This window comes from Microtus ochrogaster, unplaced genomic scaffold (assembly GCF_000317375.1).
Source record: "Microtus ochrogaster isolate Prairie Vole_2 unplaced genomic scaffold, MicOch1.0 UNK17, whole genome shotgun sequence".
NCBI lineage: Eukaryota > Metazoa > Chordata > Mammalia > Rodentia > Cricetidae > Microtus > Microtus ochrogaster.
In genome coordinates, this window is record NW_004949115.1 from 6,147,551 (window position 1) to 6,172,039 (window position 24,489).

Below are 24,489 nucleotides of genomic sequence, written 5' to 3' on the forward strand. Positions count from 1 at the left end.
TCATACTGAATTTATCTTATTCATTGAGATACCCTTTGATTGCCCTTGATTTGGGAGACAGTACTTTGGAATGGCCAAGGTAGCTGGCCTAGCTTTCTTTCTTTCTTTCTTTCTTTCTTTCTTTCTTTCTTTCTTTCTTTCTTTCTTTCTTTCTTTTTCCTTTCCTTTCCTCCCTTTCCTTTCCTCCCTTTCCTTTCCTTCCATTTCCTTTCTCCTTCTTTCTTCCTTTCTTTCTTTCTTTCTTTCTTTCTTTCTTTCTTTCTTTCTTTCTTTCTCTCTTTTTTTTGAGACAAGGTCTTTCTATATATCTTAAGATATCCTGGTACTTATTTGCAGCCCAGGCTAGCCTTGAACTCATATTCCTCCTGTCTCAGCCGTCATGGTGTTAGGATTAACAGTGTGCATTACCATATTCAGATCTAGAAATTACTTTTACCAGACAAGTTAGCACTCACATACAAAGACTCAAATTTAAGAATTCATTTATAGGAGGAGATTAAATTGAAAAGGGAAAAGAGAGCCCCTGTGTTCCTATTTCTGCCCAGGTAGTGCCAATCAATGAGAGGCCGCAAGCAATACCCCTTTGAAAGGAGCAGAGAGTATCTCTTTGATACTGTCCCTGAAGGGGCTGGGGTGTCAGGCTGCTGCAGCCCGAAGGCGGGGACGGTGGGGGTGGACTATGGAGATGAGCTTACTGCACAGAGCTCTACTTGTTACAGATCTTGTCCAGATGGGCCAACTACACAAATCTGCCCTGTTGGAAGTCTCAAGAACAATGCCCTGGAGACAGCTACAGTACTGAGCAATAAAGGCTGTCCAACTGGGACTCAGATCAGGGCATCAGCTGGTGCTGGGTGCCGAAGAAGCCAAAGTACCAACCAACATAATAGACCAAAGGAATTCACAAAGCCACTCAGAGTCAATGCCAGGTGGAAGGTATTATCCTTCTCACTGGAGGCCCTGCAGAGGAAGTATTTGCATAATGCCAAAATCGAATCCAGTGCAAATGGATTTCAATTTTTTTTTATTCTTCCCACATATGTACAGGTCTTACTGAGGGAGTTTGACATTTAGCAATCTGTTCAGTCACAAAATTGCTAAATTTTGGGTCCTTCTTACCAATGAATTGATAAAAGGTGACAGAAGAGTCTCACTTGGAGGTCATGCCCACTTAGCAGCTTTCTTGCAGTACTTACCACCCCCCGAGATCAATACTAATTTATGTCTGAATCACATCTGATGTGATTCTGAGATTTAAACAGCATTTTTAAACGGGGGTGGGAGCTTCCTTTGAAGATAAAGTGTTTGGGATATTTTCATTAATTCTTTGTTAATATTTAATGTTGAATACGTTTTTCATAAATATATTTTAAGAGGAAAGGCTTTATTTATTCAGTTGTTAAGGCTACTGGTACCTCCACCTCCCTTCCAGCTTGTCCTGCCTTGTAGAATTGCCGGGGGTTTAGCCTCTTCTTTCCCTTTAATCTACTAGTAGGTTCTTTTGCTCTCTCCACATTCACAGGCCAAGCAAAAAGGAGCTTTCTAAGTGGAAGAAATGTACTGAATAAAATACTCCCCCCTTTATCTTTACCATAAGCATTTCCCACCTGTCGAAAAAGAGCAGGCACCCCTTCTGTTTAAAGTGTTAGACTGATTCAAATTTACTTTTTCTTTGTGCTGAGTTGTGAAATGCCTCCCTCAACTTTATCCAGAATATATTACTTTCTTCGAAATTTTTTATCCTACCACTCAATGGTCTTTATCAGTGTTGGTATTATTAGTCTTATCTCATTATTCTAGCTACCAAAATCTCAAAAACTGGACTTGATTACTTTGGGATTCATTTTGTTAGGCTGCACTGTTAAGGAACACTTACCAATCTAGTTCAGGAGCCCCCCAGGGATTAGAAAGCAAGGTTCCACTCATCAGTTCAGTGGTTGAGGGCAATAGATGCATTTTATATAACTTGGTAGCCTGCATAGCTCTTAGTGCCTAGTAATACACAATATATGCAATTAGAATAAAAGCCTATCTTTCCACTTGCTATATCATATGTTTCTGTTCATTCCCTTTCCATTAATTTATCGAGCACAGAAAAAGAGATCTGGAAGAAAGCCTACAAAATCATAATTCATATAGATATGTACACAATGCAATCTCCAGATATAACAGAAACAAAATTAAGAAGACACTAAAACCTTGGAGGTTCATCACTGAAAAAAAAGAATTATAATGTTCTTATTAAACATTAATACTATACTATATATTAAGACTTGGATCAAGCTATAATTAAAGTCCCAATCACTAGATAAACACTGTCAGTGACACGTGAGTAGAGTAGTGGGAATTTAGACAGCGCTACCATCTGCTTCCGCCTGTTCTACACGTTGTTTCTGTTTAGGAGACAGTCATCTCGGAAGGGAAAGCAATTAAGATGTTCCTCCCAGCCTCACATTCTGCTCTCCCACAGTCTCCAGCTCGAATGTTTATAGTCTAGAAATGCAGGCTGATGGCTTATTAGTCAGATCAGCTTGTTAGCAGGCCTTAAGCTGCTTTAGGCCATTTCTCCCTCACAAACGATCTTCCCTGTGGAAAGCAAAGAAAGTCTGCTGACATGAAGCCACCTGAAGAAGCCACATGAGAACTCAACTATCACTACTACTGAGTAGCTCTTTTCTGTCCCCTGTTGTCACTGCAAAGCTTTATACAAATGCCCTGCTGTGCTATGCTTTGTGGTGTGTTACTTTAAAAAAAAAATGATCTCACTATTCATTTCCTAGAATAACGGGAAATTCTTGCCATCACCTGAATCCGGGGACCATTCTTGTCTTACAGAATGGATCTGGAAAAAACACAAGCAAAGTCTCTATTTTACTAGCTTCCTTTCATGACAGTTTGATGTTGAAGACAGTGCGATACTTTAGTACCAGACAGAGCCTAGATCTGAACGACAATTCCCTCAGCTTTGGTTTCTTCTACAATGCTTGAAGAAATCCACGACACAGTAACTACATAACCTTGACCAAATGACTGAACTATTCTGCACTTTGGTCATCACATCTGTTAGTGAAAGATAACAGTAACTATCTCGGAGTGTCACTGTGGGAATTCGACAATACAAGTATTTAACTCAGAATGTAGCACATAGTAAATTGCTCAATAAAAATTAGCTATTGCCTAAAAGTCTCTCTTCCTCACCTGTCAAGTTTCTAATACTTGGACCTGTTTAGGACTTCACATTTCCAAATTAAGTATGGGCTTCTCTCTAAAGCCGCATTCGCAAGAAAAGCCAGGCTAAAATCACTTCTCTTATATTATCAGTCTTTTCGGTGGCACAAGACACTTACTAAGATACAGCATACTTTAAAAAACTGTCCATGGGAAATTGCTGAATATCTCTGAGCCTTAGTCAGTTTCTTTATGCTTTGTTTGGTTTCAGGCACGTACAACCTGCAGCTAATAGTCTGTCTATGTTACAGGATAGGTATAAATTTCTACAACACATTTGTAGACCACAACACCATGCTGCCAGTGTCAAACAACAGAGAAATGGGGGGAATAAAAATGAATTTCTCTCAAATGAAGAATAGAAACTACTATCCGCTGGGCGGTGGTGGCACACACCTTTAATCCCAGCACTCAGGAGGCAGAGGCAGGTGATCTCTGTGAGTTCGAGACCAGCCTGGTCTACAAGAGCGAGTTCCAGGACAGGCTCCAAAAGCTACAGAGAAACCCTGTCTCAAAAAAACCAAAGGGAAAAAAAACTACTATCCATCTGCCTTTGGATTTCTCTATAAGTATTATTCTAGTGCCCCACTTCCAGTTACCATCAAGTTCCTTCAAATGAATGCCTTCACTATGATTCCCACACCCCTCCTCACCAATTACTCCTTATTATGTTGTAATCTCTTGCTTCTTCCTCCTACCCAGTCTGCAAATGCTCTCTCTGTATTCCTTATACTGCCTTCAGAATTGCTATATTAAGTCAAAGCTTTTCTAATCATGCTTCACTCTCTCACATTTGTCACAGCTGCCACATCTGCTTTGCAACATCTCTTCTGCCGTGGCTTTCAGTCTCCAGTTCTTGCTTCTCTGACCATTTGTTAGTTGTGTGTGTGTGAGTGTGTGTGTAGAGCATCTACATGACTATGCAGGTAACGCACCTATATGCACACATGTGAAGGCCAGAAGAGGATGTCAAGTGTCTTCCTCTACCACTCTCTGCCTTACTTCCTTGGCCCCAGGTTTCTCACTAAACTGAGAGCTCACTGTTTTGACTAGACAGGCTGCCCAGCAGCTCCCAAGATCTGCCTGTATCAGCCCCACAAATGCTGGGCTTACAGGCATTTATAGCCAGACATTATTGAATTTGTTCCGTTCTCTTTAGTTTTGTTTTTCGAGACAGGGTTTCTCTGTGTAGCACTGGCTGTCCTGGAACTCCCTCTGTTGACTATGCTGCCAAAACTCACAGAGACCCGTCTGCCTCGGCCTCCCAGGTACTGGGATTAAAGGTATGTGCCACCACCACTCTGTCCATTCTGGGATTTTTAACATGGCTGTTGGAGGTATTTAACTCAGCTCCTCCTATTACACAGTTAGTTGTATTCCGTATTGAGCCATCTCCCCAGCCCCTTGAGTTCTTATTCTTCAGACATTCTATTCATTGCCGAGTTCACAGATCTTCACTGTACACTAAAGCTTCAATGTTTGTAACCATTTTCATGGCTAGGACAACCAATATTGGTTCTTATTTACTAACTCCATTCCACAAATATCCCAAATTCAACATTCCCAGAACTGAACAACTTATAATGTCCTTCCAACTTTGCTATTCTTGCCCAGTCCTCTCAATCCTGACAAGGGGGACTTGAATAATCCTAACAAGGAAGGAAGGAGGCTACCTACTCAGTCACCAAAGCCAGACATCTTAGAGCCAAAGATCTTTAACAACTCCTTCCATAGCTCACAAACACATCAATCACCAACTCCTACTGAATACTCTACTTTTAAAATAGCCCCCTTTCCCCTATCTTCCCTGACTGCATTTTCTTCAAGCACTGAGTCCATGGTTGTCCTACCTTCCACAGTGTTGTAAATTTCACCATAAACGGTCTATTTCTCACACATCTGAGTTTTCAAGCCATGAGTAGCTTCCTCCACACCTCAGGAAAAAGCCCATGTTCCTCAGATGGCCTACCCTGGATTTTTCCTTCTGGGCCCCACCAGCGTATCTACTCATTTACCACTCCTGTCTCTAAACTACGTTCTCCATTTAATCATGGTGATCTAGCTACAGAATCATGAATCCCGCCACAGATACCAAACAGAGCCTGTCTCACACGCCATGCTTTTGTGCATGCTTATCCCCTAGTGTTGAAATACTTGCCTTATCCCCTAGTGTTGAAATACTTGCCTTGACTTCTGCCACCTCAGGGATGTTTTTTCATTCTGTCAAAACTTACCCAGAAATCATGCTTTCTGTGAAGTATTCTCAAGCCCAATATTCAGATAGATTTAGACTCACCAATAATGTTCTGTATTAACTCTCTCTATATAAGATTATATATGCTGTTTTGCCTGTGTCTCTCACACAGAAATTTGAGTTTGAAGCTAGGAATCAAAATGTATGTATCACTATCTGACCTATACCAAATCTATTCATAAAAGGAATTAGTGTTTGCTATATAATATTTTATGTAATGGACACTGTAGCTCTTAATTTTTTTTCAACCACTGAATTGCAATGCTAGTTCTTTCCAAATATATTTTCCTTGAAAAGGGTCATATTCTTCGACTGCCATGCATTCTTGCATGCTTTGTTTGGGTGGGGGAGTTGCCAACATTTCAGTAGCATTTCACCATGAAGATAAACCTTTGAGGTATCCAGGCAAGAAGTGAGGGTAGGGAACAAAAAAAAATTGAAGTAACGTACTCTAGTCTCACAACAGAAGCAAAACACTCTTTCTCAGTGCATGGCCTTATCAGTGGGGCAAGAGATTTTCACATCTTCAATAGACTCCAAGGTCTTAAGGGAAGAAAAAGCAGGCACCCTCCCACATCCGCACACGCACTCACTGATACATGAATTCAATCAGAGTAACCCTACTTTTAGCTCATAGAATTGCTTTACTACAGCATTTTGTTTGGTGGAGATGGGGAGATAGTTTACTGCTTTTACTGGTGCTTTGAAATTTGTGACAAATCAAAACTGTATTGCCTCTAACTTTCAGATATAAGCCATTTAATGTCAAAGGGTGCTCCAGTTATACATTTGGCTGATATATAAAAGCCTTATTTGGGGGCATATTAACTGGCTTGTTAATCCCATGACCAGAATCTCTGACACAAATAAGCTGAGGGAGGAAAGAGTGATATTGGCTCACAACTTCAATGGCTTCCATCCACAATATCCTGACCCCATGTGCCTGAAGGTGAGAGTGAGACCACCTACCCACTTCATGGTTGACCAGAATGGGAGCTTTTCACTGGATGGTGCACGGGAAGCAGAGCTCTAGAGGGAACTCTTGATGCTGGTTTTCTTCTCTTGCCCCTTTTAGGCAGTCTGAGACCCTGCCTCAGGGGATGGTATCACCTGCATTAAAAGTGGATATTCCCTCCAGTTAATCCACCCTGGGAATTCCTTTACAGAAGTGCCCTCAGTAATTTCCTAGGTGATCCTAAATCCAGCCAAGTTGCCAACAAAGATTAATCATCACAGGCGCAAACAGACGAAAGTGAGGAAAAAAAATAGCTGTGACAAAAACTCTAATAATTAGTTATCTTTCTTACTGTAATTCCCTTTTCAAGCGATCAACCTATAGAAGTCTAAAAAGATGTACTAATGGACTTCCCTTTACACTTGCGAACAATATCCACTGGCTGATCTCTGTCATCTCAGTCCTCAGTTTCTCAGAATTTTGTTGTTGTTGTTCTTTCGAGACGGAGTTTCTCTGTGTAGCCCTGACTGTCCTGGAACTTTTTCTGTAGACCAGGCTGATCTCGAACTCAGAGATCCATCTGCCTCCACCTCCTGAGTACTGGGATTACATGTGTGTACCACCACTGTCTGGCCAGTTTTTCACAATTCCTGAACCACTTCAGATAGGAGATTCACTGTCAGATATACGACTTGAACCACTAAGAAGAGCAAGACTGTTTCAGACGCTGCTCATAGCAATACATCGGTTATCTTGAGTGTATTTAATGCTCATCTCATTCTCATACAGAGTAACAAATATTTGACTCTTTTAGAAAACTACTATCTCATAGGCTTTCCCGTAAGACAACCGTCAAGAAACCCCATGTCTTATTATCCTAGCACCTGACACAACAGAAGGGTCTTCTCTCATTACTGAATCTCATCTCTTTAGCAAACATAAGGTTATTGAGGGCTGGACTGAAAGCTCAGGCCCTTGTCTTAACTTCCCTTTGTTCCCTAACAAAGTGTTACTTATTAGCTATACACATTCATTTGGGGACTGCCCTGGCTTAGTCTGTAACAGATTCATGCTAATGGTAATTTGTGGGGATGGATTGTAACCACTTAGTCCTCAGTCCCTGCTTTCCTTATCTTTTGCCACAGTTCTGTTCGAAGCCAGCCTGGTTCACAAGTGAGTTGGGATAGGCTCCAGAACTACGCAGAGAAACCCTGCCTCAAAAAACAAAAATAAAAACCAAATAGCCACAGTTCCTGAGAGCACAAATTTTGGGCTGATCTAGGGCAATATTCCGGGAATCATGCTGAGCTCTGCATGTTTCCTTCAGCAGAGGTTCTTCATGAGTTTAGGGATCCATTCGATTTCTATTTCATTTAGCATTCCCTGTGATAGGAACCAAATCTGTTCTATCACTTCATCTGTTCCTAGGCCACTTGATGGGCCTGCGATTCAGGACCAACTGTCCTGACCCGACAGAGACCTAAGAGAGAAAAGTAATTAATCACAGGTGCGCTTTCACATCGACCTGTGAAACCCACAAACTTTCTTTAAAATATCCTGGTGGTAGAGAAAAGGAAAAGGAGTCAAGTAAAAGAAAAGGGGGGTCAAAACTAACAAATATGTCTTCAAAAATGCCACTGTCTGATGTTATTCTTCAACTGAGTAATACTAATTTAGCTACAATATTATTGTTTCTTTTTATTCATCTTTGGGGTGAGGGAAATTAAAAGGAGGGTCTGAGCTTTCAGGCAAGCCCTCAATAACCTTATGTCTGATAAAGAGACAAGAGTGAATGATTAGAGAAGACCCTCCTGTTGTGTCACGTGCTGAATTATAAGTCATTGTGGCCTGTCGTTGACAGTGATAGGTGGGTATTGCCCCACTGACATTCTCATTCGCTGGCCTTCCAACCGCTTGGGATCCGAATCAAAGATGAAAAGAAGCCAATCCCCTGGCATTAAGACCTACCCCAATGTGAGGATGTCTATGGCCTCAGAAGCTATCTTAAAGCTGTTCTTACTTTAGACCCACTCAGAGTATAGGGGAAATCCTCTAGCATATTATTAAACCCAGGCAACTTTCCTGTAAGTTTCTCTACTGTGCTTGATTTAAGAGATGAAACTTGTTGGACCATTGGCCTTCATAAGACCACTTTGAAAAGAATAAGGAATGGCTACCACCTGAATGCCCTTCTAGGCATTCTCTACTATGCTATTTTAGATCTACAGGGGAGAAGGAAAGTTTGGCATAAACTGGCACAAGCATCCAATCTCTGGATCCCCAGGTACACAGAAGGTCTACTTAGAAGACTGAACTACTTTGCAGGCCCTAGTATTATAAAGTCTCCCTCACTGAGCCCAGGTAAGATGAATTCCTTCACCAGGAATTTAAAGCTACCAGTGAGTGACCAGTGTAAAGTATTCATGCAGTTAGGAGCTTCATTAAGACAGACAGAAGCTCTTCATATGCCGCTATCAGTAGCAGCCTTGGAACAATGAAGGTGGGCAATAACAGCAACCGAGTGAGCAAGTGCACCTGTCCAGACATGAGTGTCTGTCTGTTTAGGTGGACTGATATCAAAATCTTAGGTTTGTGGAGGTGAGTGAGGGTCACGGGAGTAAGAGAGAGGTAGAAAACATGAAACCACAAGACAATGGGAAAGCAAGAATCAAGGGTAGGCTAAGGTTTGCATTCTCTATGCTATTTTTACAGAGGTCAGTGGTCCTTCAGGAGCTAGAAATGTAGACTAGTGCTTGCCTAACATATATAAGAATTTCATTTCTAGTACTAAAACCAAAGGGTGAGTTTATTTTTCTTGGGGGGTAGGGTTGAGACAGGGTTTCTCTGTGTAGCCCTGGTTGTCCTGGAACTCACTTTGTAGACCAGGCTGCCATCAAACTCACAAGGATCTGGCTGCCTCCGCCTCCTGAGTACTGGGATTAAAAGTGAAAAAGGTGATTTTAAAATAATTTTTTCCTCTTATAGTTGAAAACTTCTAAAGATTTCTTTCATGCACAGGAATGTAATCAACCTTTAGGCTGGCTTTCACCTACCAATATTGTGTCATTTCCTTTGGATTCCTTCACAAACGTGCATGGAGCACTTTCCATCACATCCAGGTCCTATACTAGGTGCATAGACTACAGTGAAGAAAAACGCCCTTGCCCTCAGACATCCTACAGCATGGCAGGAGAGGGAAAATTCAACTAAGTTGTTAGGAAGTAGAAAAATGGGAGAAAATATGTAGGTGTAATGGACAAACCATCTGTGGCGGAAGCTGGGAAAGATGTTCTAGAAGTCTTTCCTAGGACACTGACTTGTGACCTCAAGAGAAAGGAACAGAAACATCCAAAGAAACAAAGATGTCAAGAGTACAACGGGGTTTTGCCGCTGCTGCTACTGCTGCTGCTGCTGTTGTTTGTTTGTTTGGAGACAGGGTTTTTCTACAAGCCCTGGCTGTCCTAGAACTCACTATGTAGACCACTCTGGACTGGGAATCACAGAGATCTGCCTGCCTCTGCCACCAGAGCTGAGCAGGAACAAGACAGTTTAAGGGCACGTGAAAGAACAGATTTCAATTTTGCAAAAAGGAGGAGGAAAAAACAGTCAAATCTTCCTACTTGCATAATATAAAGAAATATAATTAGTTCATCAAGTGAAAATGGTGGTATCTTGGAAAGGCAAAACCAGCGGGGACTCTAGGAACATAGAATAAGGCACTTAACTTGCTCCTAGAGATGAGGCAGGAACATGGGGAGGAAGTGACACTAAAGGGAGACTTGAATACTGGATCAGACATGATGAGGAGTGCAAGGAGGTAAGAAATTAACAGAGTCTGTAGCACTCTAATCGACTGTTTCAACCAAAACCAGTCTCGACTTTACTAATAATGTTGTTCTACTGGAAATACCAGATGGTTTTTCTTCATAGCCAAACCATGTCTAACTTACTGCAGTGCTCTCAAATCCCACCTTCTGTGACCACAGCCAGACAGGTTGCTCCGATACTTCTATTCCAAGTTAGTCGCTTAGTATTTTAAAAGGTCTATTATTTGCTGAGCATAGCATTATGTGTCTGTAATCTCAGCACTGTGGAGAGAGGAAGCAGGTCACTGAAGAGTTCAAGGCCATCCTTGGCTACATAGAGGGTTCAAAGGTAGCCTGGGCTGCATGAGACCCTGTCTCAAAACAAACTAACAAATAAATAAATAGTCTATTTGGTATTGTTAAGACTCAATGTCACACATGTCCCTAAACTCCTTATAAGACCCTTGAATGTGTAAGCTATCATCGATTCCTTTAGCATCACCCAGAACAGCTAGCATGGTGATGACCATATGCGCTTGCAACTGAAGGAGTGGGTGATACACTAGAGTCTCTGAAGCCCCTCTGTCATTCACTATTATCTGGGATAGTTACACAAGGAAAGGGGTCTGGAGATATTTCTCTGCTACTTTCATCCAAAGACCTAAGGTCTGAAATACACAAATCCCTCCCAATGGTCTCTGCTCCCTTGCATTCCGCCCCTTCCCCCTCTCTACCTTCTATTGTTTCTTCTGTCTCCTGGTTGTCAGCCAGGATGAGAAAATGGTCTAGCTGTCCTCAGAGACTTACGCCAGCCTGGACTGCTCTGCAGTGCCATGAAGGGCCAGGACTTTTGTTTACAGCTGGGAGCCTGGGGAGGCGGTGAGCACAGCTGACAGCCCCACTCTGGAGCAAACATCAATTTTCCTCTGTCCTCTTAGCCAGCTTTCACAGACCAGCTTTATTGAAAGCTGGCTGTAGCCTCCTGGGTCCCACTGACGTCCCACCAAGAATGCTAGGCTGGGAGCAGCTGGGTGTACCTCAGCTTTGTACCTTTTAGGGGCTGTTCCTACTCTCTTCTCTGTTCTGTTACCAATCATTCTACCTCAACCTCAGGGCCTTGAAGGAACAAGTCCTCCGAGGGCCCCACACCCTAAGCCCTATCTACTCTGTCACAGTAGTGTATAAAGTCTCATTTGCTTCCCCATACGGTAAAACACTGCCACAAATAGACCAAAAGCACTGTTTCAATGTATAGTTTGTCAAACCTATCATTCTAAGCAGGGCGGTAAGACACCTTTTCTTTAAATGCTTACATTTTCACTCACATGTGCATGATCATATATTTTGCTTTCAGATGGTCTCCCTGCTCTTCAAAACCAGAAATAAGGTAGGAAAGGCATCTTCCCCAAAGAGATAAGACGAACTCTGTCACATATTCCACCATCTTGTCTCCTGTTTCCATAGCAGCACTGCCTTCCGCAGCACTCATTGAGGCTCTCTCTTGCCTCTAGCTTCCATTCCTGTGTTCTTCTGCCTTTTGGCTAATAGTTTCACCAGTAAGTGGATGGTTCATTCTGTGGCTTTCAACCTCTCTCTGGTCCTAATTGCCTGAGGGATTGGAAGTGGCCACTTATGTAGCTCATTACAGCAAGGCTTCCTATGGCGTCTGGTGGAGGGGAAGAGGTAGGGAGGGACTGTACATTCAGGAGACCTTATCAAGTTCTAGTAAAGAGGTTTTGTTTTAGTTTTTCAATTGGATTCTTTCCCTAAATTTGATATGATCCATCTCTACTAAAAAGTATAAACTATACTCATGTCTTGGCTAAAGAGAGACCCATGTTTGTACTCTAACCCATGACTGATGAAGTATTTTTCAATTTTTTTCTTCTTTAAAGAATTATTAAGGAAATATTCAGCACTACGCAAAAGTAGGGAACTAGTACAAGCAACCCTATATCTACCATTAAACAGTTTAGACATGTACTTTTAAATATGGCAGTTAATAGTTTCAAAAGTCATAATTTTTATCACTTCTAGTCAAATGTAGACTCTGAGGAAATTACAAACATAAACTTAGCTAGAGAAAAATGATTCAAAGCAACCACTTGATGCAAAGTTCGAACTACAGACAGAAGCTATCATGGGCGAAAAGCAGTCTTTATCTTTCTGAGTTAATGTATACCACGGGTGGCTTAAAGTGATCCTTGCAAGTAAAGAGTGCTGCTGACAGAACCATGAATTTTGGCACGCTCCAAGCTAAACTATTAACTCAGAAGGAGAAAAACAAGGGATCAGGTGCAACTCTGGCATCTCAAGGTCATCTAAGGTCATCGCTGACTAGGTTCAATTCTCAATGGTTTGGTCATTTGAAATAAGCTTTTTTACGTCAAATGGAGCCATGAGGTAGTAGTTTAATTACAGAAGAGAAAACAGATATCACTAAAAGGACAATTTTTCCCCCACACTATTTCCATTTGCTCTGTCATGGACTAACAAACTAGACTGATTCAGAGAAATTCGCAGGAATGGCCTTTTGAAATTCCTCTGGAACGAGGTGATATAAATAGAAAGACATTTTTATCATAGAAATGCAATTTTTGCTTTGTCTTGAAATATTAGGATTTGGTTTTAACTTGTATATTAAACAATCATTGTTTTAGGAAATATTAAATAAGATAATCAGAACCAATTTTTAAACACTTTAAGACTTATTTATTTAATTGTATTGCACGAGTGTTTTGTCTGTATATAAGTAAGTACATCACATGTGTGCCTGGTGTTCACAGGGGTTAAAAAAAGTGTCATGCCCCCTGGAATTGGAGTTATAGATGGTTCTGAGCCACCAGATGAGTTCTGGGAACTGAACCCTAGTCTTCTGTAAGAGCAGTGAGTGCTCTTAAATGTTGAGCCATTTCTCCAGCTTCTCCTTGATATTTTTAAAGTTTGGTTCTGATTTAGGGCTGGTGCACCCATATATTGGCTTACAACTGTATGTACTACCAGTCCCAAGGGATCCAATGCCCTCTTCTGGCCTCCAGAGGTACCAGGCACATATACAGTGCACACATATGCATGTAGATGAAGCGTACATACAAAAAATAAAATTATATATGATATCAAATAAAGCTTAGGATAGAGCAAATTTGTTTACTACGTATGAGACATGGGAGGCCACTGGGGATAGACAAAAGAACAGTCTGACCACTACAGATCACTACTTTTTGAACCAAGGATGGTTTTATTATTCACAAGGTACTACAAGCAAGGACTACATACAACAGCAGGCAGGTTACATGCTTACACAATGGTACTCAACTAAGAGGACAAATTCCTGGCTGGAATGTCTTTTTCAACTAACTACCTTGGTGAGGTTGCAGCGGTCAGCAAGGGCAAGGAAAGGGGCACTTTCTCGTTGTTCCACTGGAGTGCACATATCTCTGCAATTTGCCTGCCCTTAGGTGGCCTATACTTCTGATTACCACAAAGGCATTATATGAGCTAATATTGATCTTGCAAATTAATACAGGGTTCATGGAGCCAATGAATATCCTGTGAGGGCTGAGACCTTAAATACTTTCTGTCTGGCCTTGGGCCTTGGAACCAAATAAAATTAAGCTATCTTTCTCTTCGAGTTGAAATCATGCAAAGATAATGGTGCAGCTGTAAGTTCTAAAGAAAGGTTCTCATTTTCTGAGAACCGACTCTAGGTGAGGAATCTACTTGAGGCTCTATCCCACTAAAATGTTAAGGGTGCAGGGGAATGGTCACATTGAGGGGGTAACACAGCCTAAGACGAAAAAGCCTGGGCTTTGAAGCCAGGAACAAGTCTGGTCTTGCTCTGCAATTTACTGGTTGAGCAACTTTAGGTGACTGTTTAACTTCTCCAGGCTTCCATGAGGATTTGCTAAGATAACAGCTGGAAAGAGCTGAGTCCTGTGCTACCCGGAATACAGAAAACATTGTTTCTAGGCCATTTTTTTTTTTTTGCTACAACTCTGATTCTAAAACTAGTTCACATTATTCATGGTCTTGCTCTTGCAACCCTACCCAGGAAAGCACAAGGACAGACCTATGAGAAAACTGCAACAGCAGCCACAAATACAGGGTCCAGCACCAGGATATCCCTTGTTAAAGTACCTCAGCTACCTTACTTCCCTCTCCTGACCCTGTCAACATGATGGAACACCCCAGCTCTAATCCTGAGAAGAGCAGGGGAAAAAGAATCACCGTTGGAGGACAGCTGTCAAGAGGCATGTACTATAGACACTAGGCCCTTTTCCATCCCTTCTGTCATCTACACCAGCACTGTGCGGCAGAGCATGCTGTGACGGTGGAAAAGGTCTACATTCCATTTTACACGACAGCTAGAAACACTATGTAGCCACCTTTGGGAATACAGTCAAAGCAACCAACTGAACCGATCTTTTTTGTGGTCTAATGAATTGTGACTTTAATAGTCACATATGCTACTTGGATACTGTATTATACAAGGTGGCTCTAAGATCACAAAATCAAATTGTTTGTTTCCATTAATAGGTGGTATGACACTAAAACTTATAAAATCTAGAACTTGTTTTTTTTTTTAAATCACTTAAATTTGACTAACTTTGAAGTCTGAAACACTTCTGGTCTTGAATACACTGTTATTCAACAAAGCACCCCCGTATGGTGTATCATAATACTTGGTCAGCCTCACTCAATGTCAGATTCCTTCAACTGGTTCTAAAAAGTGCTTGGATGAGCCAAAATCCTACCATTGGAGGGCTGAGAGGAGGGGGCCCAGAGAGTGCGTATCTGGGGTCAGATCAAACCTGGCCAAAACATAAGAGAGATACTTCTCTACATTTTCTCTTGGGTCAAAAAGTATCAATGTCTCACAAATAAGAAAGAAGGAAAATCACTTAAATAGAAACTAAACCAGAGAACTAGAAAGCTTAACTGAATATTAGAATTACAAATGCAGGAATTATTCAGATTTTATCACCTGTAAATTATATGATGAATGAAAGCAACTGGACCCCAGAACTCACTCTCATCACTATAAAAAGATGTTAAGTTTCACCTAAGTTATAAGCTTACTAGTGGGACTTCTGTGTATAGGGAAATACAGTGGGTGGCCCACTGTATTGGGTTTTCAAATTTCTGTTTTACTCACCACCCTCAGGCCTTTATTTTTTATATATATATATATAAAATATTATGACGCACGCTAAAACGGGTAACTACAAAACAGAAAGAACATTGAGAAATAAGCAATAGCAAGGAGACTACTCCTAGACTTTTGTGTTATATTATAGAAGGGAGAGGAGGAAAGATATGAAAATCATCAAGCTATTCATTTCCACATAGTTAGTTTGCTTTTCTACTATCTTCTTAATGGTTCAGTCAACATAGTCAAAGCAGAGAACAATCTGTAATGCAAAGATTGCTTCAGACTCTGAAAGATAAACACTTATGGTGACACTTCTACATTCCTTAATCTGCAAAACAAGACTGATACTATGCAGGGTATGTCCAAACAGAGGTCCTTTTGGTTCTGCTTTGCATTCTATGGCGCCCTCTAGTGGTGTACAGGTGTAAGGGATGCATTTTTGCCCTACAAAGCCGTGGTTCTTAAATTTTAGAGAGCCTTGGATTCAGTGGAACAACTTGTAGTGGCATGGATTTCCAAACTCCATCCAGAGAATCTTTGGTTTATAAGATTTGAGGTTGGGCCTACGAGTCTAATTTTCTGACCACTTACCGGGTGATACTGATGCGTCCGTTCTGCCTGGGAAATATAGCTGCAGGCTGCTGTAAAAACCTTTCACTATTGTGGCTGGAGAGAGGGCTCAGCAAGGAGGTCCACTTGCTGCTCTTCCGGAAGACTCGAGTTAGGTTCCCGTCACACATGCCAGGTGTCTCAGAAAAGTCTGCAATTCCAGCTCCAGGGGATCCAAAGCCTCTGACCTTTGAACTCATGTCACATACCCATATGTAGATATATACACCTACACATAATTAAAAACAATGAAATTAAAATCCTAGAAAAAAAACCTTCACCGACATGTGCACAAGTACATATCATTGATAAGTGAAGCTGGTATTTGCTGGTTGAAAATGGTAGACAATTTTGTTAAGAAAAAAGCATTTACTTCAACATCTAAAATACAGAAAATATTTAAAAATTGAGGGTCTGGCTGGGGAGATGTCTCAGGGGGTAAAGTGTGTCTGTTGCTCAAGCAAGAGGACCTCAGTTCAATTCCCTAGCACCTACATAAAAGCTAACATGGGGCACATATAGTGTTTTAAGGGGACTACTGGTAGAGACAGGCAGATCCCAGGAGTTCACCGACAAGCCAGTGTAGCCCATGTAGAATAGCCTAAGTTCACTGAGAGACCCTTCCTCTTAAAATATAAGGTGGACAGAAACAGAGGAAGAGACCTAAAATGAAGATTACCTTTAGCCCCAACATGCATATGCACAAACACTCCTACACACATGTGCATACACACAGAAAGCAAAAGAAAAAAGAACAAAAAAAACCCTACAGGGCTACCTCATCAGTTGCCCTGAAACATAGCGCAATTAAGTGTGAAATATGTTTCACTATCTACTATCTGATTTTTAAAGACACAATCAAGTTATGCAAAATGCAATGAGCATAGGAAAAAAAAACACCTTTTAGACACACAAAAAGAGCTTCGTCAGGAAGTCCACTACACCCAAGGCTATACCTGATAACCAGAACCCAGTGACATCACTTTCAAGATAACCAGACACAGGACTAGAATCCTCTGACGCCCTCTGAGCAGTCTATAAAAAGAGACCACAAGCACCGTTCTTCCTCTGTGCACCTGGAGACGGCACCTTGATCTAGCCTTCGGCTGGAGCGTCTCCCCGGGATCCTGTCCCTCTAATCAGAGACTTCTGTTAGAGACTGGACCTGATCTTCGAAGATACACCGCACAGGTGAGCAACCTTGGGGAGAAAGGCTTAAGACTATAATTAGGAATTTAAGAGTGTGAACTTTGTGTGATGGCCCTCCGCATAAGAAAACAGAACTTTCTTAAGCCGACTAAGCATACCTACCTTACTGTCAGCAACACGGAGACATCGCATTAAATTAGGGAGCAAACAAGCGTATCTGCTAAAAATTTCAAGAGGAAAGGACAATAATTTTCAATACGGAGGTCTAACTTTACCTCCGGGTTATCTTTACATACTGACTATAGTCGTCTGCAATTACCACTGGGAGGAACAGTCAGTATTTGAAAATGAAGTGGGCAAAAACCCAAAAAGGATATTCTTTCATTAGGCTTTTTTTTAAAATATAGAGACAGGATCTCAACATATAATCTAAACTGGTTTTCAACTTGGGGTCCTTCTACCTCCTGAGGGTTGTTATTACAGATGCACCACCAAAGCCCACAGAGGACTTTAGCACCAGTGTTTAGACTCCTATCAACTCTGAGTTAAAAAAAAAATACAAGGGAGAAAGAAAATCTGCAAGAACAGATGACTTTTTTCTTTGTAAGGAAAGGAAATAACAAAAATATCTGGATATATAATTCCCTGCCTAGTGATTTCATTCTTCTTTGGGGATTAATGATATATGTGAAACCAGAGGTTATTGAATTCATCAAATAGGAAGTGGGTGGGGCAAAAAGAAATAAATCTCACCATCCCCGGGAACCAAACAGCAAATCCTTTGCTGGAATTTGGTGACATCTAGTGGCAGATTCAAGAGATATAAACCTCACCCAGTGAACTTTCTGGAAAACTGACCGAAACGAAAGCCTATTTGCCTGAGGATCAGATGCTTGGAGACTAGGACAAAAGGTAGGTGAAGCTTAGAGCCCGCAAAAATTTGGAGGTGTCTCTATCAGAGGGGAATTTAATTCCGTATGTTCGCTTTGCAAATTATTTCTGCCGATTATGCAGTAAAATGCGTGAGCTGCAAAGGGGAGGTCTCGGTGATGGTGAGAAGGGGAGTATACTTGAAAATTTTAAAGACGCGCCGTTTTAAGTAGCTAATATAGTGTTGTATCTTAACCAGAGGGGTTCATTTTGGTGAACTAAAACGTGGGAATAAAGGGCATCTATATGGTCTAAAATTAAATCAGACTGGGTGGAATGGCGCAGGTTTTTAATCCCAGGTACTCGAGAGGAAGAAAAAGAGACTGGTGGGTCTCGAGTTTCAGGCCAGCCAAGACCCATAGTGAGACCGGGTCTCAAGAAAAAAAAGGGGGGGAGGGGGGAGGGGAGTAAATAACTTAAATGAAATCGCAGGCCTTTTCTAACAAAAGCCCTTTACTTATGTTACTAGTACTTAGTCTTAATTATCTTCCTTTCCATTAAAGCAGTTTGCCAATATAAAAAAGCAGAAATCCACCAATATAAAGCATCTCACCTACAACACACAATCGGGCCCCTCCCGCCACCGCACGGAGTGCACGCCTGCGCACACCCACCACCTCCGGTGCCACGAGGGCTGGTAGGCGCCCACACCCACAGTCCACGGCCACGCGAACCCGTGAACCTACACCCAGGTTCTCACGCCATCCGCCTGTGGCACTCACCACCCTCACACACACACACACACACACACACACATCAAAACCTTCATTATTCCTTTTTTTTTCTCCTGTTCCGAGAGTTGCGCAACAGGCTCGGGGGCGTGGCCCTCACTTTGACCTCGCTCTTCCCACTCGCGGGAACCTTAGCTCATTTCCGCCTATCCTATTTCCGCAAGCCACGTAGACACTTCCTTTCCCAGTGGTGCGGGGGCGGGGGAGGGGAACGGACACACAAACCCATAATGCCTCCCTGCAGGAGAAAAGGAGAGAGCGAGGGAAAGGAGGTGGGGGAAAAAAAGCCCACGGTCAGGGGAACTCTGGGTCGTGAAAACAGGCCACGTGAACACGCTGCCCTATAGACTTTTGACCCAACGGCTGCAGGGCATTTGGAGGGCGGGCTAAGAGCCTAAAAGGGCGACTGTAATTGGCTGGAATCGGCACTGAAGAAGGACGGTAATTGGTTTGATTTCGGCCCGAACCATGAAGAAGCAGGTTGCTAGCACCCGCCTTTACTGCGGCGGAGCGTCACTGCTGACGTGGGGGTGGCGGGCCAATCATTTGGTTATGGAACATTCTAAACCGGAGACAAGACGACTGTGATTGGCTGAAAGGCTAAGCCCGCCCCCAGGGTGACGTGTCTGCCTATGGATATCAGTTGCCAGAGAAACCTGGCTTTACTATGGCGGTTGGAGTAGCAGCGGTGAACACACGTCGGCTGCTGGAAAGAACTGGATTCTCGCTTCAGGTTTCGGGGTGGGGGTGGGGAGGAAGGGTCGATGATTTCCTCTTTTCTCCGCGTCTTTGGACAGGATTAGCTAGTGGCTTCATATTCAGGCAAAGCTGGATTCGTATTCCTGCTCGCCAACGCCCAACTCGGGCAAGGCTTCTGTGTCTCGGTTTCCATGTTTGTGAAAAGGCGATAATAGTATCCATCTCAGCCGTGCACTCAAATGTGCACAGCAAAATAGTGCATGTTCGGCATTAATTGTGAAGCCTGTCTCTCGAAAGATATTAGCAGTTGTTATTAAAGATAGATATTTGCTCAGCCGAAGAAAATTGTAAATTACGCAGATTTGCTATCTTTTTCGTCGCATCCTTTTTGTTTTTTTAGAAGAAATTATTTTATGGATAAAATTTGCTAGCCGAGAATCGCTTCAAAATAGCTGGGGGGTGGAATTTTCCCACATTAAACCAAAAAAAAAAAAAAAGAGAGAGAGAGAGAGCGCGAGCGAGCGGCGGGAGAGAAAGGAGGTAGGGGAAGGAGAATGAGAACAAGCTAGGTATGAAGCACATGCGATGAGTAGGCCTTGTTTGAAACCTGATCGAGCACGCCAATTATAAAATTTTCTTTAAGACTCATCGGGAATTTTTAAATGCGGAATTAATATACTTTAAGGAAATCGGGTGTCAGATTTTTTTAGACGTTTCTGGTAGCAGTGTGGTTATGTTTTCAGATTGCTTTATTTTGTGGAAGTCTATGTATATTTGTATATATTTGCGTAAAGATTAAATAATGTCTGAAAATGGCTTCAGAATATGTGGATGACTAGGATTTGCTTCAGAATAATTTCAGCGGTGGAGAGATGGGAGGGGTATAGCTGGGACCTTCGATTAATAATCGTTTTTAAGCTGAGGGGTGGGCAGATGGGGTTTCCTGTATTTGTCTTTTCCCCCTGGTATATATTTGAAATTTTTCATAATCCTTAAGTCATTTTTTCGGTAGCTTAAAAAACGGGGGGGGGGCAGTGGGTGGGGTTACAGATGAAACAAGATGGCCTTCAGTTGGTAATTGTTGAAGCTGCATGATGGATTCGCATCCATTTGTAATGGTGTTCCGTTACAGTTTTATTTATTTCACATTATCCTTAAGAGAAATTATTAATTTTTTTCAAAAATTGATAAAGAAACAATAAAGTACATTTGAAAATATAACCACAGGAAAATAAAAATTGCGCATTTATCAGCTTTGATGTCCTTTGTGTGAGATAAAATTGCACTGACGGATGGAAAAGAAAATCACCGTCTCACATCTTTTCTGTCCTTTTCCATCTCTTTGTTTGACCTTCTAGGTCATCATCAGAAAAGCTAAGTTTGCTACACAATAAGGATCAGGAGATCTGACCCTGGTTGCAGAACCATTCCTGTTTGCAGAATACAGGGTAAGTGCTTTCCTTCTGGCCTCAGTTCACAAACAAGATCATATCACATAACCTTCCTAAATGGCTAGGAATATTTTGAAGATTAATAAGCTCCCATCTGAGAAAGTGCTCTAAATTCTGAAAGGGTGAGGATGCACATTAGATATGGGCCCATGTAATCTTCATCTCAAAAAAAAATCTGAAAATTAGTGCTATGTAATGGTTTCACAGATTCAAATAATGGAATATTTTTTCTCAAGAGCAAATGAGGGCTTGATGGATTTGATTACCGGCGCTGCCACTTACTATGTAATTGTGAACAAGAAACTTCCTTTGTTCCAGAATGTCCTCATACAAGTATTTGATGGAATAATACTTCTGGCTTTAGTAGTCATGAAACATTTTATACACACACACAAGAACACATTTTTGTGAAATCATGAATATAATTTTCATGGAATTTTTTTAATTAATAATTTTTGTTTCTCTCATTTTCCAGAAGCAGCAATTTACTACTAGAGCTGAATTCTGAAATTAAGACTTCTGGCTTTATCTGATCAAAGTTTTAAGTACAATTACTTTTGAGGAAATTTCCAGAACTATAATTTTAGCTACCATATCCATCAGCTAACCATTTTCTTTAATATCATTTTCCTCTTTTGTTCAGACTGAAAATGATCTGTTGGGTTCTGAATGAGTACTTCCCTAGCATACATGAAATTCCACGTTTGATTCCCCAGCTGTGCACAAGCCAACTGTGGGAGCACATGCCTGCAATCAAATATTTGGGGGGTGGAGGCAGGAATTTCAGAGGCTCAGAGTTACCCTCAGCTTTATAGTGGGTTTGAGTCTAACCTGGAGCACTTGAGATGAGACCCTTTCTCAAAAAAAATGGTTTTAAGCATAAGAAATGTTTCGTGATCCAAATGAGAAGATTTATATATGCCTGATTTTACACAGAGACCAAGAGATGGGAAAAATGGTGTAAGCGATGTGGTCCCCACATGTACAGTTAACTAAAGGTTTCTGCCAGTGAATTGTCGGGATTGATAACTGCATTTGGAGTCGGATTGCATGAAGCAGTGAAAGAAAGGGGTGTGTCCCAGTCTATTCACGGCGACATTTTTAAAGGAGTTATATAATTCTCTTCATTTTTCTCCTTTGTAAAAGCTAGGTTTCTGCGGAGAGCGCTTCCCTGGTAGAAGAGAGCAATTTAGAGAATGATTGGGGGCTGAAAGTGGATCAATAGGGACTGACAAAGCAAGGGCCAGAGAGCTCGGAAATAGGGAAACCTCGCAGAGGAAAAGGCTCTTGACTTGGGCCTTTGGGAACCATCTGAGTAGTGTGCCTATGAAGCACACAGTGTGCAGTGGTAATGAAATGAAAATATATGTAAAATCCATGGATGAGCACATCACAAAGTCATGAATAATGTGTATGGCTCAGGGTTTTGGTGTGTGTGTGTGTTTTTTTTCTCACTAACCCTTCTCTCTACAGTCAATTACTTACCAGCTTTCTTCATTTCCTTCTAGATTACCTAATTACAATCTAAAGTGTACAGATGTGCACAAGAATATTTTATAGTTTTTATTAAGTACAGACTATGGTTTCAGTATAGATACTGTTAATTACCTATGTTTGTTTAACAAATAGTCGTTGAGTGTCTTTTTTCCATTCATAGATCTCGTGTCTAACTTCTTTCATAGTATTTCTTTCACAGTGACATTCCTTTATCTGACATGATATTCCACATTACAAATGTATCACCTTTCCTCAAATCACTGTAAGGTTATCCCCAGTATTTTGCTGCTAAAATAACACATAAACTACCTTTTATATCCATTTACAGATAATATTCTAGAGCAACATTTATGCCCTTAAACCATAATAATTGAACCAATATACTGTTACAAGCACAACCAGAATTATCATTGATAGGGCCTACAAATGGGTGTGGCAGCTTGGGCCTGTAATTTCAGTGGCTGGAAAGCAAAAGCAGGAGGTTTGATGCAAATTTCAGGCTAGCCTGGGCTTGGGAAGAGAGCCCCTTAAAAGTAAGTCACTTAAACTTATGAATACCTATATTTATAGAATAGCATTTCTCATTGAGGAAAGAATGGGCTCATCAGTAATGAACATTGAGAAAATATTTCTGTAAATTTGGGAGAACCTAAAAACATACAAAGAAATAATAGGAACTAATTTACAAAATTTGTTTAGCATCATTTCCCCTGTGCATAACAAAGCCAAAGGTTGCAAAGGAAAAGCCAGCTGGGATCTTAACAAAAAAACTGGTGGTATGATCAATGTGAAACAAGAAGCACCCTAGAAGAAAAGGAAATAAAAATGCCCATGTGAGAAAAAGAGGTCTGGCCAGTGAAATAAGAAAAGATGGCTTGAGATCATGCATTTCAAATGAAAAAGCAAATGTTCGCAGCTTGGGATCTAGTTGCCTTAGCAGTTGAGTGCTTGCCTAAGATGTGAGAGGCCCGGAATTAAAGGTGTTAAGGCTTGGGAATATAACTCAGCAGTAGAAGACTTGCCTTACATCCAGGTCAAAAATAAAAAGATTTTCTAGTGTTTACCAGAGGATGTAGTGTGTAACTGGTCATTTTTACTCAGGTTTATAAATTCATACAGTTTTTTAAGGGAAAACAATTTAGCACCAGATATAACACCTTAGGTATGTTGCACCTTGGTCCACTAAATAAAGCAGCTTGGAGTGTTAGAAGAAATATAAGAAAAAATGTCTGAACATAGCCTAAGGTGCATATTATAACCTTAACACAGGGACATGATTTTCTTTAAAAGATTTTTTTTTAGAGGATGAGATCCAAGATTAGATAACATGTGCTTACCTCTACTTCAAAACACAAATAGGGGCAAACAAAATAGTAGATTGTTTGGATTATTCTAGAGCTAGTATGCAGGGATTTAGTGGGGAAGTGGTGTATTGGTCTAAGACCTGTTTGCTACTGCAAAAGATCCAAGATTAACTGTTAGAACTTTCAATTTTATTTAAATGAGGGAGAGGAAGTCTGGAGTAAAAGGTAGGTAAGCTAATTGAACAACATTTAGTAGCAATGTTTGAGGGGCAGGGAAGAGACATACAAAGTTCATGGGGTGGTGGTAAATTTGTGGGAAAGGTACAGGGCATAGAAAATAGAACTGGATGTAGAACTTTAATCCCAGCCCTGGAGTGTAGAGTCTGGCATGTACCCTGCCTTTATTTACTCTGGCCATATAAGCTTGGCCTGAATGTTGTATGAATTTTCCTATAGAAATGTCAAGCCATTGCATTTAGCACATGAATATGTATGGATAATAGAATATAATCAATAGCAATCTAATAAGTTCAGCAGTCATTCTCAAGTTCATTGGTAAAGAAGTGCTGATCACTGTGGCTTCCAAAATGGTTCCTGGGTGTTTTATATTTTTAAGTTTAGTTAAATAGCCCCAGGATGAGCTTTTTGGATTTCACTCTTTCTCCAAGATTCTTTCTCTCCTACTCACAAATCTACTTTTTTTTTTGTTTGTTTGTTTTTTTTG

At 41.1% G+C, this 24,489-nt stretch overlaps 1 protein-coding gene and 1 long non-coding RNA gene across 7 annotated transcripts in view; one reads left to right on the forward strand and one right to left on the reverse strand.

Moving 5' to 3' along the window:
- The window catches only part of LOC101987832, a 23,820-nt gene extending 6,537 nt beyond the window's left edge, over positions 1–17,283 (reverse strand). For all 4 annotated transcript variants that reach the window (XR_003378757.1, XR_003378756.1, XR_258832.3 and 1 more), the window contains exon 1: positions 15,987–17,283. This is a non-coding gene — a long non-coding RNA (uncharacterized LOC101987832). The remainder of the gene's footprint in view (positions 1–15,986) is intronic.
- A 707-nt stretch (positions 17,284–17,990) lies between these two features.
- Positions 17,991–24,489, forward strand: part of Morf4l2 (mortality factor 4 like 2) — a 10,425-nt gene continuing 3,926 nt past the window's right edge. The window contains exons 1-2 of one of the 3 annotated variants that reach the window (XM_005367384.3): positions 17,991–18,065; positions 20,872–20,961. The gene's annotated coding sequence lies outside the window, so the exon portion shown is untranslated. Of the gene's footprint in view, positions 18,066–19,453; positions 19,548–20,871; positions 20,962–24,489 lie in introns of those variants that run through there. The other 2 variants (XM_005367383.2, XM_005367382.2) reach the window with 2 other exon arrangements.